Consider the following 13485-nt stretch of genomic DNA (forward strand, 5'->3'; position numbering starts at 1 on the left):
ACCTGTTCCCCATTACTGCAAAACAAGTACTTATTTCATGTTCTTTTGCTTTTCACAATCTATCCTGATAATTTCTGATATCCTGACTAAGATTTACAAGATAACCATAGCTTGCTTCAAGCCGACAATCTCCGTGGGATCGACCCTTACTCACGTAAGGTATTACTTGGACGACCCAGTGCACTTGCTGGTTAGTTGTGCGGGATTGCAAAAGTGTGATTGCAATTTCGTGCACCAAGTTTTTGGTGCCGTTGCCGGGGATTGTTCGAGTTTGGACAACTGACGGCTTATCTTGTTGCTTAGATTAGGACTATTTTATTTTTGTTGGTTTAGAGTCTTTTATTTGAGTCTAGTTTCATATTTTAAGTTTGGTGTCAATTGCATGCCTTTGTTCTCTTTTAATTTTTCGAATTTGCATGTTTTTAGTCCTTTCTTGTTCTTTAAAAATTCTAAGTTTGGTGTCTTCCTTGTGTTTTTCCTTTAAAATTTTTGAAAATTTGTGTTTGGTTTTCTAAAAATTTTAAGTTTGGTGTCATTTTGTTGTTTTTCTCTTTCCTCATTTAAAAAAAAAAATCAAATCTTTTTCAAAATAATTTTCAATCATATCTTTTCAATTGCTGATTTCAAAATCTTTTTAATTAACTAATTGATTCAGTTTTCAATTTGCTTTGATTTTATTTTTTTTGTTAATTTTCGAAATTTTATTTTATTTTCTATTTATTTTATTTTATATTTTTTCGGTCACTTTAAAAAAATAAATAAATAAATAAATAAATAAATAATCCACTTGCAATCTACATCAATTCCCTTTCTCCATCATGGACCTAAGTGGAATTGAGCAGTCCAGAAGGACTCTGGGGTCATATGCTAATCCCATTACAGCTGCATATGGGAGTAGCATCTGTATACCTCCCATTAAAGCAAGCAGCTTTGAGCTAAATCCTCAACTCATTATCATAGTGCAGCAAAATTGCCAGTATTCCGGTCTTCCACAGGAAGAACCTACTGAGTTTCTGGCACAATTCTTACAAATTGCTGACACAGTACGTGATAAAGAGGTGGATCAGGATGTCTATAGACTATTACTGTTTCCATTTGCTGTAAAAGATCAAGCTAAGAGGTGGTTGAATAACCAACCTACAGCAAGCATAAAGACATGGAAACAGTTATCAGACAAATTCCTGAATCACTTTTACCCTCCAAAAAGGATGACACAGCTAAGGCTGGACATCCAAGGCTTTAAACAAGAGGATAATGAATCCCTTTATAATTCCTGGGAGAGGTATAGAGGTATGTGATGAGCGGATAATTTATACGCTTTTTGGCATTGTTTTTAGTATGTTTTTAGTAGTTTTAGTTGAGTTCTTAGTATATTTTTATTAGTTTTTAATTAAAATTCACTTTTCTGGACTTTACTATGAGTTTGTGTGTTTTTCTGTGATTTCAAGTATTTTCTGGCTGAAATTGAGGGATCTGAGCAAAAATCTGATTCAGAGACTGAAAAGGACTGCAGATGCTGTTGGATTCTGACCTCCCTGCACTCGAAGTGGATTTTCTGGAGCTACAGAAGCCCAATTGGCGCGCTCTCAACGGCGTTGGAAAGTAGACATCCTGGGCTTTCCAGCAATATATGATAGTCCATACTTTGCCCAAGATTTGATGGCCCAAACCGGCGTTCAAAGTCACCTACAGAATTTCCAGCGTTAAACGCCGGAACTGGCACCTAAATGGGAGTTAAACGCCCAAACTGGCATAAAAGCTGGCGTTTAACTCCAAGAAGAGTCTCTACACGAAAATGCTTCATTGCTCAGCCCAAGCACACACCAAGTGGGCCCGGAAGTGGATTTTTATGTCATTTACTCATCTTTGTACACCTTAGGCTACTAGTTCTCTATATATAGGACCTTTTACTATTGTATTTTCATCTTTGGACATCTAGTTCTTAGATCATAGAGAGCTTTTGATCATGTTTTTATGATTGAACTCACTTTGGGAGGCTGGCCATTCGGCCATGCCTAGACCTTGTTCTTATGTATTTTCAACGGTGGAGTTTCTACACACCATAGATTAAGGTGTGGAGCTCTGCTGTACCTCGAGTATTAATGCAATTACTATTGTTCTTCTATTCAATTCCGCTTGTTCTTTGTCCAAGATATCACTTGTTCTTCAACTTGATGAATATGATGATCCGTGACACTCATCATCATTCTCACTCATGAACAAAGTGACTGACAACCACTCTTGTTCTACAAGCAATCAAGGCTCTAGTGTTTATCTCTTGGATTCCTGATAACACGATGCATGGTTGATCGCCTGACAACTGAGTGCTCGCCTGACAAACGAGCCAGCCATTCCGTGAGATCAGAGTCTTCGTGGTATAGGCGAGAACTGATGGCGGCATTCAAGAGAATCCGGAAGGTCTAACCTTGTCTGTGGTATTCTGAGTAGGATTCAATGATTGAATGACTGTGACGTGCTTCAAACTCCTGAAGGTGGGGCGTTAGTGACAGACGCAAAAGAATCACTGGATTCTATTCCGGCCTGATTGAGAACCGACAGATGGATAGCCGTGCCGTGACAGGGTGCGTTGAACATTTCCAATGAGAGGATGGGAGGTAGCCACTGACAACGGTGAAACCCTTGCATAAGCTTGCCATGGAAAGGAGTAGGAATGATTGGATGAAGACAGTAGGAAAGCAGAGAGACGGAAGGGAAGGCATCTTCATTCGCTTATCTGAAGCTCTCACCAATGATATACATAAGTATCTCTATCTCTATCTTTATGCTTTATTCGTTTATCACTATACCCATTTGAGTCTGCCTGACTTAGATTTACAAGGTGACCATAGCTTGCTTCATACCACCAATCTCCGTGGGATCGACCCTTACTCGCGTAAGGTTTATTACTTGGACGACCCAGTGCACTTGCTGGTTAGTTGTGCGAAGTTGTGTTTATGCCATGGTATTGAGCACCAAGTTTTTGGGATTCATTACCGGGGATTGTTTTGTGTAAAAGTATTGATCACAATTTCGTGCACCAAGTTTTTGGCGCCGTTGCCGGGGATTGTTCTTGAGTATGGACAACTGACGGTTCATCTTGTTGCTTAGATTAGGTATTTTTCTTCAGAGTTCTTAAGAATGAATTCTAGTGTTTCATGATGATCTGTTGAAATCTGGCTGGCTGTAAAGCCATGTCTAATCTTATTGGACCGAGGTTTCAACTGATCATCACAATAGCTTGTTGATCTCTATCAATCTTGCTATTGGAGCAATGATCTGCTAAGGCTTGGCTGGCCATTGGCCATGTCTAGAGTTTTGGACCGAAGCTTTCTTTGAAAGCTTGGCTGGCTGTGAAGCCATGTCTAATTCCTGGACCGGAGTCTTAGACTAGCATTGCAATGATTCCTGGAAATTCAAATTGAGAATTCTGAAACCTTTATTTTCTAGTTTCATATAATTTTCGAAAAAAGCACAAAAAAAATTATAAAAATCATAAAAACCACAAAAATTTTTATGTTTCTTGTTTGAGTCTAGTGTTTAATTTTAAGTTTGGTGTCTTGCATGCCTTGTTTATTTGATCTTGGTTCTATTTTCAAGTCAATAGTACAGGGGACTGAAGATTCAGAACATGCAGCAGAGGAATTACACAGAAAAACTGGGCGTTCAAAACGCCCAGTGAAGAAGGACAGACTGGCGTTTAAACGCCAGCCAGGGTACCTGGTTGGGCGTTTAACGCCCAAAAAGGTAGCATTTTGGGCGTTAAATGCCAGAATGTATACCATTCTGGGCGTTTAACGCCAGGATGGTGCTAGGGGGAAGATTTTGTTTTTCAAATCAATTTTTTTTTTAGTTTTCAAAGTTTTTCAAAATCAAATCTTTTTCAAATCATATCCTTTCAATCAAATGTTTTCAAAATCAATTTCTTTCCTTTTTCAAAGATACTTACTAACAATTAATGATTTGATTGAACATTTTAAGTATGTTGCCTTTTCTGTTGAGAAAGGTTTAATGTTTGAATCATATCTTTTCTTGTTAGGCAAGTCATTAATTTTTAAAATCAAATCTTTTTAAATTTGTTTTTAAATCATATCTTTTAAAATTGTTTTCAAATCATATCTTCTCAATCACACATTTTTCAAAATAAATTTTCAATTAAATCTTTTTGACTTCTAATTTCAAAATCTTTTTCAAAAATCACTTGATTTCTTTTCCACTTTGAATTTTCGAAAATTATCAATCAATTTTTCAAAATGTTTTTGACATCTTTTTAATTAATTTTCGAAAATTCTCTTTCCTTCTTCCCACATCCTTCTATTTATGGAGTATTACTCCTTCTTAATGCACAATTCGAACTCTATCTAATCAAGTTCGAATTCTTCTACCTCCTTCTTTTATTTTTCTTTTCCTCTGACACCTCAAGGAATCTCTATACTGTGACATAGAGGATTCCACATTTTCTTGTTCTCTTCTCTTTCATATGAGCAGGAACAAAGACAAAGGCATTCTTGTTGAAGCTGACCCTGAACCTGAAAGGACCTTGAAGCGAAAGCTAAGAGAAGCTAAGGCACAACTCTCTGTAGAGGACCTAACCGAATTCTTCAAAGAAGAAGAAGACATGGCAGCCGAAAACAACAACAATGCCAACAATGCAAGGAAGGTGCTGGGTGACTTTACTGCACCTACTCCCAATTTCTATGGGAGAAGCATCTCTATCCCTGCCATTGGAGCAAACAACTTTGAGCTTAAGCCTCAATTAGTTTCTCTAATGCAACAGAATTGCAAGTTCCATGGACTTCCACTGGAAGATCCTCATCAGTTTTTAGCTGAGTTCTTGCAAATCTGTGACACAGTCAGGACTAATGGGGTTGACCCTGAGGTCTACAGACTGATGCTATTCCCTTTTGCTGTAAGAGACAGAGCTAGAATATGGTTGGACTCTCAACCTAAAGAAAGCCTGGACTCTTGGGAAAAGCTAGTCAATGCCTTCTTGGCAAAATTCTTTCCACCTCAAAAATGGAGTAAGCTTAGAGTGGAAGTCCAAACCTTCAGACAGAAGGATGGTGAATCCCTCTATGAAGCTTGGGAAAGATACAAACAATTGATCAGAAAATCTCCCTCAGACATGCTTTCTGAATGGAGCATCATAGGTATATTCTATGATGGTCTCTCTGAACTATCCAAGATGTCCTTGGATAGCTCTGCTGGAGGATCTCTTCATCTGAAGATGACGCCTACAGAGGCTCAAGAGCTCATTGAAATGGTTGCAAATAACCAATTCATGTACACTTCTGAAAGGAATCCTGTGAACAATGGGACAAGTCAGAAGAAAGGAGTTCTTGAGATTGATGCTCTGAATGCCATACTGGCTCAGAACAAGATATTGACTCAACAAGTCAATTTGATTTCTCAAAGTCTGTCTGGAATGCAAAATGCACCAAGCAGTACTAAGGATGCTTCATCTGAGGAAGAAGCCTATGATCCTGAGAACCCTTCAATGGAAGAGGTGAATTACCCAGGAGAACCCTATGGAAACACCTATAATTCTTCATGGAGAAATCACCCAAATTTCTCATGGAAGAATCAAGAGAAACCTCAACAAGGTTTCAACAACAACAACGGTGGAAGAAACAGGTTTAGCAATGGCAAGCCTTTTCCATCATCTTTTCAGCAACAGACAGAGAATTCTAAGCAGAACCCCTCTGACTTAGCAACCATGGTCTCTGATCTAATCAAAACCACTCAAAGTTTCATGACTGAGACAAGGTCTTCCATTAGGAATTTGGAGGCACAAGTGGGACAGCTGAGTAAGAAAATTACTGAACTCCCTCTAAGAACTCTTCCAAGCAATACAGAAGAAAATCCAAAAGAAGAGTGCAAAGCCATAACCATGGCCGAATTTGGAGAGGAAGGAGGGGAAGTGAACGCCACTGAGGAAGACCTCAATGGGCGTGCACTGACCTCCAATGCGTTCCCCAATGAGGAACTATGGGAATCTGAGACTCAAAATGAGACCATAGAGATCCCATTGGACTTACTTCTGCCTTTCATGAGATCTGATGAGTATTCTTCCTCTGAAGAGGATGAGTATGTCACTGAAGAGCAAGTTGCTAAATACCTTGGAGCAATCATGAAGCTAAATGACAAGTTTTTTGGAAATGAGACTTGGGAGGATGAACCTCCTTTGCTCACCAAAGAACTGGATGACTTGTCTAGGCAGAAATTACCTCAAAAGAGACAAGATCCTGGGAAGTTTTCCATACCTTGCACCATAGGCACCATGACCTTCAAGAAGGCTCTATGTGACTTAGGGTCAAGTGTAAACCTCATGCCTCTCTCTGTAATGGAGAAGCTAGGGATCTTTGAGGTACAAGTTGCAAGAATCTCACTAGAGATGGCAGACAACTCAAGAAAACAAGCTCATGGACTTGTAGAGAATGTTTTGGTAAAAGTTGAAGACCATTACATCCCTACTGATTTCATAGTCCTAGAGACTGGGAAGTGCATGGATGAATCCATCATCCTTGGCAGACCCTTCCTGGCCACAACAAAGGCTGTGATTGATGTTGATGGAGGAGAGTTGATCATTCAAGTGAATGAAGAATCCTTGGTGTTTAAGGCTCAAGGATATCCCTCTGTCACCATGGAGAGGAAGCATGAAGAGCTTCTCTCAAATCAGAGACAAACAGAGCCCCCACAGTCAAACTCTAAGTTTGGTGTTGGGAGGCCACAACCAAACTCTAAGTTTGGTGTTGAACCCCCACATTCAAACTCTAAGTTTGGTGTTGGGAGGTTCCAACATTGCTCTGAGTATCTGTGAGGCTCCATGAGAGCCCTCTGTCAAGCTACTGACATTAAAGAAGCGCTTATTGGGAGGCAACCCAATGTTATATTTTATCTATTTCTCTTTTGTTATTTTATGTTTTTTTGTAGGTTGATGATCATAAGAAGTCACAAAATCAATTGAAAAAGCAAAAACAGAATGAAAAACAGGAAGAAAAACAGCACACCCTGGAGGAAGATGTTGCTGGCGTTTAAACGCCAGTGAGGTTAGCAGTTGGGCGTTTAACGCCCAGTCTGGCACCATTCTGGGCGTTTAACGCCAGAAAGGGGCACCAGACTGGCGTTAAACGCCAGAAAAGGGCAAGAACCTGGCGTTAAACGTCAGGAATGGGCATCAGCCCGGCGTTTAACGCCAGAAATGCCTCAAAACGTGATTTTGAGTGCCATTTGGTGCAGGGATGACTTTTCCTTGACACCTCAGGATCTGTGGACCCCACAGGACCCCCACCAACCCCACCACTCTCTCTTTCTTCTTTCCCCATTCCCCAATCACCTCAACCCCTCTTCCCCAAAACCCCTTCACCCATCAAATCCCATCTTTCTCTTCACCACTCACATCCATCGTCCATAAAACCCCACCAAACCTCACCCTTCAAATTCAAACCACTTTCCCTCCCAAACCCACCCATAATGGCCGAACCCCATCTCCCCTCTCTCCTATAAATACCCCTCTTCAATCCTTCATTTTCACACAACCTAAACACCACTTCCCCCCTCCTTGGCCGAATACATAAGCCATCTCCTTCTTCCTCATTTCTTCTTCTTCTACTCTCTTCTTTCTTCTTTTGCTCGAGGACGAGCAAACCTTTTAAGTTTGGTGTGGTAAAAGCGTTGCTTTTTCGTTTTTCCATAACCATTTATGGCATCCAAGGCCGGAGAAACCTCTAGAAAGAGGAAAGGGAAGGCAAAAGCTTCCACCTCCGAGTCATGGGAGATGGATAGATTCATCTCAAGGGTGCATCAAGACCACTTATATGATGTTGTGGCCTTGAAGAAGGTGATCCCCGAGGTCCCCTTTTCACTCAAAAAGGGTGAATATCCGGAGATCCGCCATGAGATCCGAAGAAGAGGTTGGGAAGTGCTTACCAACCCCATTCAACAAGTCGGAATCTTGATGGTTCAAGAGTTCTATGCCAATGCATGGATCACCAAGAACCATGACCAAAGTGTGAACCCGGATCCAAATAATTATCTTACTATGGTTCGGGGGAAATACTTGGATTTTAGTCCGGAAAATGTAAGGTTAGCATTCAACTTGCCTATGATGCAAGGAGATGAACATCCTTACACTAGAAGGGTCAACTTTAATCAAAGGTTGGACCAAGTCCTCACAGTCATATGTGAAGAGGGCGCACAATGGAAGAGAGATTCAAGAGGGAAGCCGGTTCAATTGAGAAGGCATGACCTCAAGCCCGTGGCTAGAGGATGGTTGGAGTTTATCCAACGCTCAATCATTCCCACTAGCAACCGGTCCGAAGTTACTCTAGACCGGGCCATCATGATTCATAGCATCATGATTGGAGAAGAAGTGGAAGTTCATGAGGTCATAGCCCAAGAACTCTACAAAGTGGCGGATAAGTCTTCCACCTTGGCAAGGCTAGCCTTTCCTCACCTCATTTGTCACCTCTGTTATTCAGTGGGAGTTGACATAGAGGGAGACGCCCTTATTGATGAGGACAAGCCCATCACCAAGAAAAGGATGGAGCAAACAAGAGACCCCTCTCATCATGAGATCCCTGAGATACCTCAAGGGATGCACTTTCCTCCACAAGGCTATTGGGAGCAAATTAACACCTCCCTAGGAGAATTGAGTTCCAACATGGGACAACTAAGGGTGGAGCATCAAGAACACTCCATTCTCCTCCATGAAATTAGAGAAGATCAAAGAATCATGAGAGAGGAGCAACAAAGACAAGGAAGAGACATTGAGGAGCTCAAGCACTCCATAAGACCTTCAAGAGGAAGAACAAGCCGCCATCACTAAGGTGGACCCGTTCTTTAATCTCCTTGTTCTTTATTTTCTTGTTTTTCAAATTTTAGTGCTTTATGTTTATCCATGTTTGTGTCTGATGATCATTAGTGTCTTAGTGTCTATGCCCTGAAGTTATGAATGTCCTATGAATCCATCACCTTTCTTAAATGAAAACTGTTTTTATCACAAAAGAACAAGAAGTACAGGATTTCGAATTCATCTTTAAAACTAGCTTAATTAGTTTGATGTGGTGACAATACTTTTTGTTTTCTGAATGTATGCTTGAACAGTGCATATGTCTTTTGAATTTGTTGTTCATGAATGTTAAAACTGTTGGCTCTTGAAAGAATGATGAAAAAGGAGACATGTTACTGAGGATCTGAAAAATCATAAAAATGATTCTTGAAGCAAGAAAAAGCAGTGAATACAAAAAAAAAGAGAAAGCAAGCAAAAAAAAAAATCGAAAAAAAAGAGAAGAAGAAAAGAAAGAAAGAAAGAAATAAAGTTGTGATCCAAGGCAATAAGAGTGTGCTTAAGAACCCTGGACACCTCTAATTGGGGACTTTAGCAAAGCTGAGTCACAATCTGAAAAGGTTCACCCAATTATGTGTCTGTGGCATGTATGTATCCGGTGGTAATACTGGAAGACAGAGTGCTTTGGGCCACGACCAAGACTCATAAAGTAGCTGTGTTCAAGAATCATCATACTTAACTAGGAGAATCAATAACACTATATGGATTCTGAGTTCCTAAAGAAGCCAATCATTCTGAATTTCAAAGGATAAAGTGAGATGCCAAAACTGTTTGGAGGCAAAAAGCTACTAGTCCCGCTCATCTAATTTGGAGCTAAGTTTCATTGATAATTTGGAGTCTATAGTATATTCTCTTCTTTTTATCTTATTTGATTTTCAGTTGCTTGGGGACAAGCAACAATTTAAGTTTGGTGTTGTGATGAGCGGATAATTTATACGCTTTTTGGCATTGTTTTTAGTATGTTTTTAGTAGTTTTAGTTGAGTTCTTAGTATATTTTTATTAGTTTTTAATTAAAATTCACTTTTCTGGACTTTACTATGAGTTTGTGTGTTTTTCTGTGATTTCAGCTATTTTCTGGCCGAAATTGAGGGATCTGAGCAAAAATCTGATTCAGAGACTGAAAAGGACTGCAGATGCTGTTGGATTCTGACCTCCCTGCACTCGAAGTGGATTTTCTAGGGCTACAGAAGCCCAATTGGCGCGCTCTTAACAGCGTTGGAAAGTAGACATCCTGGGCTTTCCAGCAATATATGATAGTCCATACTTTGCCCAAGATTTGATGGCCCAAACCGGCGTTCAAAGTCACCTACAGAATTTCCAGCGTTAAACGCCGGAACTGGCACCTAAATGGGAGTTAAACGCCCAAACTGGCATAAAAGCTGGCGTTTAACTCCAAGAAGAGTCTCTACACGAAAATGCTTCATTGCTCAGCCCAAGCACACACCAAGTGGGCCCGGAAGTGGATTTTTATGTCATTTCTCATCTTTGTACACCTTAGGCTACTAGTTCTCTATATATAGGACCTTTTACTATTGTATTTTCATCTTGGACATCTAGTTCTTAGATCATAGAGAGCTTTTGATCATGTTTTTATGATTGAACTCACTTTGGGAGGCTGGCCATTCGGCCATGCCTAGACCTTGTTCTTATGTATTTTCAACGGTGGAGTTTCTACACACCATAGATTAAGGTGTGGAGCTCTGCTGTACCTCGAGTATTAATGCAATTACTATTGTTCTTCTATTCAATTCCGCTTGTTCTTTGTCCAAGATATCACTTGTTCTTCAACTTGATGAATATGATGATCCGTGACACTCATCATCATTCTCACTCATGAACAAAGTGACTGACAACCACTCTTGTTCTACAAGCAATCAAGGCTCTAGTGTTTATCTCTTGGATTCCTGATAACACGATGCATGGTTGATCGCCTGACAACCGAGTGCTCGCCTGACAAACGAGCCAGCCATTCCGTGAGATCAGAGTCTTCGTGGTATAGGCGAGAACTGATGGTGGCATTCAAGAGAATCCGGAAGGTCTAACCTTGTCTGTGGTATTCTGAGTAGGATTCATGATTGAATGACTGTGACGTGCTTCAAACTTCTGAAGGGCGGGGCGTTAGTGACAGACGCAAAAGAATCACTGGATTCTATTCCGGCCTGATTGAGAACCGACAGATGGATAGCCGTGCCGTGACAGGGTGCGTTGAACATTTCCAATGAGAGGATGGGAGGTAGCCACTGACAACGGTGAAACCCTTGCATAAGCTTGCCATGGAAAGGAGTAGGAAGGATTGGATGAAGACAGTAGGAAAGCAGAGAGACGGAAGGGAAGGCATCTTCATTCGCTTATCTAAAGCTCTCACCAATGATATACATAAGTATCTCTATCTCTATCTTTATGCTTTATTCGTTTATCACTATACCCATTTGAGTCTGCCTGACTGAGATTTACAAGGTGACCATAGCTTGCTTCATACCACCAATCTCCGTGGGATCGACCCTTACTCGCGTAAGGTTTATTACTTGGACGACCCAGTGCACTTGCTGGTTAGTTGTGCGAAGTTGTGTTTATGCCATGGTATTGAGCACCAAGTTTTTGGGATTCATTACCGGGGATTGTTTTGTGTAAAAGTATTGATCACAATTTCGTGCACCAGTATGCTAAGAAAAAGCCCCAAGAAAAAGCTCAGATGTCTCTAGACCACTCATCTGGTGGATCTATACATATGAGGAAGACGATTGAGGAGGCTCAAGAGCTTATAGATATTGTTGCTAGAAATCAACATTTGTACTCTAGCAATGAGTTCTCTACAAAAGAAGAAGTTATGGCAGTAGCCACTGATCCTAATCCTCAAGAACAGATGATTGTGCTTAATCAGCAATTACACCTGATGACAAAACAGTTAGCAGAATTTAAAGAGATGCTCCAAGAAACTAAAATTGCTAACAAGAACATAGAATCACAGTTGAATCAGGCAAAACAGCAGCTATCTGAACAGATAACAGAAGAATGCCAAGCAGTTCAACTGAGGAGTGGGAAGACATTGAATAACACTGCTCAAAGTAGCAAAAAGTCAATGAAGGAACAATTGACAGAGGATAGCCAAACCACTATCCAAAATCCCTCTGAGGACAGTAAGAGCCCAGAGAGGAATACTATTGGCGTTCAAACGCCAGAAAAGGGGGAAAAGCTGGCGTTAAACGCCCATTCCCTCCCCAATTCTGGCGTTCAAACGCCAGAAAAGGGGGAAAAGTTGGCGTTAAACGCCCATTTTCCACCCAATCCTGGCGTTCAAACGCAAAAGGGGAACCAGACACCTGAGAGTGCTGATAGTAACCCCTCTAAAAAGGCTTCTCCAACCACCTCTGTAAGGAATAAACCTGCAGCAACTAAGGTTGAAGAATATAAAGCCAGGATGCCTTATCCTCAGAAACTCCGCCAAGCGGAACAGGATAAGCAATTTGCCTGCTTTGCAGACTATCTAAGGACTCTTGAAATCAAGATTCCATTTGCAGAGGCACTTGAGCAAATACCTTCTTATGCTAAGTTCATGAAAGAGATCTTAAGTCATAAGAAGGATTGGAGAGAAACTGAAAAAGTGTTTCTCACTGAAGAATGCAGTGCAGTCATTCTGAAAAGCTTACCAGAAAGCTTCAAGATCCAGAAGCTTTATGATACCATGCACATTAGAAGGTGCTTGCACCAAGACAGCCCTGTGTGACCTTGGAGCAAGCATCAATCTAATACTGCATCCACTATCAGAAAGCTTGGGTTGACTGAAGAAGTCAAACCAACCCGGATATGCCTCCAACTTGCTGATGGCTCCATTAAATATCCATCAGGCATAATTGAGGACATGATTGTCAAGGTTGGGCCATTTGCCTTTCCAACTGACTTTATAGTGCTGGAAATGGTGGAGCACAAGAGTGCAACTCTCATTCTAGGAAGACCTTTCCTAGCAACTGGACGAACTCTCATTGATGTACAAAAAGGGGAAATAACCCTGAGAGTCAATGAGGATGAGTTCAAGTTGAATGTTGTCAAAGCTATGCAGCATCCAGACACATCAAATGACTGCATGAGCACTGATATTATTGACTCTTTGGTGGAGGAGGTCAATATGACTGAAAGTCTTGAATCAGAGCTAGAGGACATCTTTAAAGATGTTCAGCCTGATCTGGAGGAACTAAAGAAAATAAAAGAAATTCTGAAAATTCCTCAAGAAGAAGATAAGCCTCCTAAACCGGAGCTCAAGCCACTACCACCATCCCTGAAATATGCATTTCTGGGAGAAGGTGACACTTTTCCAGTGATCATAAGCTCTGCTTTAAATCCACAGGAAGAAGAAGCACTAATTCAAGTGCTAAGGACACACAAGACAGCTCTTGGGTGGTCCATAAGTGATCTTAAGGGCATTAGCCCAGCAAGATGCATGCACAAGATCCTATTGGAGGATGATGCTAAGCCAGTGGTTCAACCACAAAGGCGGCTAAATCCAGCCATGAAGGAGGTGGTGCAGAAAGAGGTCACTAAGTTACTAGAGGCTGGGATTATTTATCCTATTTCTGATAGCCCCTGGGTGAGCCCTGTCCACGTTGTCACCAAGAAGGGAGGCATAACAGTGGTTCATAATGAA

At 40.9% G+C, this 13485-nt stretch overlaps 1 non-coding gene across 1 annotated transcript; it reads right to left on the bottom strand.

Moving 5' to 3' along the window:
• Positions 1-5020: 5020 nt before the first annotated feature.
• Positions 5021-5128, bottom strand: LOC130942653 (small nucleolar RNA R71). The gene has a single exon (XR_009071218.1). It is a non-coding gene; the product is annotated as a small nucleolar RNA R71 (small nucleolar RNA).
• Between the last annotated feature and the right edge of the window lie 8357 nt (positions 5129-13485).

The sequence above is a fragment of the Arachis stenosperma genome, chromosome 7, assembly GCF_014773155.1.
Source record: "Arachis stenosperma cultivar V10309 chromosome 7, arast.V10309.gnm1.PFL2, whole genome shotgun sequence".
NCBI classification, from domain to species: Eukaryota; Viridiplantae; Streptophyta; class Magnoliopsida; order Fabales; family Fabaceae; genus Arachis; species Arachis stenosperma.